This window comes from Lathyrus oleraceus, chromosome 5 (assembly GCF_024323335.1).
Source record: "Lathyrus oleraceus cultivar Zhongwan6 chromosome 5, CAAS_Psat_ZW6_1.0, whole genome shotgun sequence".
NCBI lineage: Eukaryota > Viridiplantae > Streptophyta > Magnoliopsida > Fabales > Fabaceae > Lathyrus > Lathyrus oleraceus.
The window spans coordinates 101,546,556-101,549,313 of NC_066583.1; positions in this window are offsets into that span (position 1 = coordinate 101,546,556).

Genomic DNA, 2,758 nt, shown 5'->3' on the forward strand with positions numbered 1-2,758 from the left:
CTTGGCCCATAGAGAAAAATTATATGAAGGTTGGTAGTCGAAATCTAAATACTTAATGAATTATAGTTAATAAGCTATTTGACCAAAATTAAAACAGTTCAAAATATTAGGCATGCGTGGGAATCTTGCAGACTAGGTTGCACTTGTCTTGTCTAGGGGAAGGCTTGGTGGTAGTGTTGCATGCAAAAATGTGACACGTGTAACGCATGCATCACAATTGATGGATAGGCATGCGTGGGAATCTTGCAAACTAGGTGCAGGCTAGGTGGTGAAGACATTTGATTGTAAGGCATGCATGGGAATCTTGCAGACTAGGTGGTGAAGACATTTGATGGATAGGCATGCGTGAGAATCTTGCAGGTTAGGTGCATGCTAGGTGGATAGGTTGGCATGCATTGGTACAGATTAGGTTGCACTTGTCTTGTTTATGGGAAGGCTTGGTGGTAGTGTTGCATGCAAAGATGTGACACGTGTAAGGCATGCGTGGGAATCTTGCAGACTAGGTGGTGAAGATATTTGATGGATAGGCATGCGTGGGAATCTTGCAGGCTAGGTGCAGGCTAGGTGGATAGGTTGGCATGCATTGGTACAGATTAGGTTGCACTTGTCTTGTCTAGGGGAAGGCTTGGTGGTAGTGTTGCATGCAAAGATGTGACACGTGTAAGGCATGCGTGGGAATCTTGCAGACTAGGTGGTGAAGACATTTGATGGATAGGCATGCGTGAGGAAGGCTTGGTGTATGTGTGAGTATAAGTATTCACACAAATTTTCACAAAGGTATTCACAAAATCTTCACAATATCTTCACATATATCTTCACATATATCTTCACATATATCTTCACAAAATCTTCACATATCATGGCATCTTCATCACAATACAAAATCAAAGCTCACGTGAATGGTGAGACTTATGAATGTGATATGTCTGGCTTCCTATTTAGAAACACCGATTGCACTCGTTTTTGTGTAAATAGAGGAGATGACTTCTCTTATTTGAAAAAAAAGATTGAGTCCAAACTTAGACAACCTGTGTCCCAAATTTTTTATCAACAACCTTTTTTTTTCTTCTGAAAATAACTCAGTCAGGTTTTATAAGTCATTGATTCAAAATGACATGGAGGCACAATACATGTTTCGTAACCATGAGTATTCTGGTTACGACTATATAGTGTTGTACATTGTGTTGGAACAACTTCAACCAACTCAGAATATTCAGTCATAGGTTATTGATCCTGTGGTTGATGACGAACAAGACGTTGAACACCCCGTTGAAGACGATGTCGTTGATGATGCAGAAGACGTGGTTGATGACTTGGTGAACCGTGATTCCGAAGACGAAGACCAAGTACAAATACCTATAGCGCAACGGCACTCACCGCCTGCGCACTTCACAACCCTTAACTTGGGTGAGGATGAGCCCTCGTCAGATATGTTCTACAACCCATATATGAGGTCTGATGAGGAGTTAAAGAAGGGTGACCAATTTCGGACCAAGGAAGAGTGTCTGTTAGCAATAAAAACTGGCACTTGAAAAACTGTGTTGACTACGATGTTAACAAATCAAACCCGGAAAGATACGTTATTATATGCAAAAACCCGGAGTGTGGGTATAGATTGATGGCATCGTACAAGAAGAAACGTAATGCGTGGGTGATATGGTCCATTTCTCAAGCTCACACGTGCGTCAACACAAACATGGCACAGGATCATCGCAAACCTAGCCATGATATGATATGCCATTCCATAATACCTCTTGTTGAAGCTGACCCGTCACTCAAGGTCAAAACTATTATCTCCCATTGTGTTGCTGTTTTCAAATATACACCGTCGTACAGAAAGGCTTGGTTAGCGAAAACCAAGGCAATTGAACTGATATACGGTAATTGGGAGGAATCATACAAACAACTTCCGCGCTACCTGGATGCACTACATTTGTATTCACCTGGGACGGTTTCTATAATGGAGACCTTGCCGGCACAATCCCCTGACGGAACTCGTCTAGAAGGTAATGGAATATTCCATAGACTTTTCTGGGCATTCCGTCCCTGCATCATCGGTTTCACATTCTGCAAGCCGCTTATTCAAGTCGATGGAACTTGGCTGTATGGGAAATACAAAGGATCGTTACTAATGGCGGTCACACAAGATGCAAATTCTAATATTTTCCCAATAGCCTTTGCATTGGTAGAAGGAGAAACGGCTGCTGCTTGGAGTTTCTTCCTTAAGAATCTCCGAACGCACGTGACTCCACAAGTTGGCATCTGTGTGATTTCTGACAGACACGCTTCTATAGACAGTGCATACAATAATCCAACAAATGGTTGGCATGACCCCCCGTCTACGCATGTCTACTGCATCAGGCATATTGCTCAAAATTTTGTGCGGGAGTTCAAAGATAATTTCTTGAAGCAAAATTTGATAAACGCGGGGTATGCATTAAACCAACCTGGATTCCAATACTACCGCCGGAAAATAGTGTTGGCAAATTCTGATGCAGGGAGGTGGATCGATAATATTGACAGAGCAAAGTGGACTAGGTCATACGAAGATGGGGTGAGATGGGGCCACATGACAACAAATCTTGTGGAATCAATGAACGACGTCTTTAAGGGCATACGTAACCTCCCGGTAACCGCTTTGGTGAGTGTGACCTATTTTCGGATGACAACGTTGTTCGTAACAAGAGGGAAGCGCTGACATGAAGTGTTACAGACGAGTCAAGTATATAGTGATGCCTGCATGAAGTTTATGAGGCAG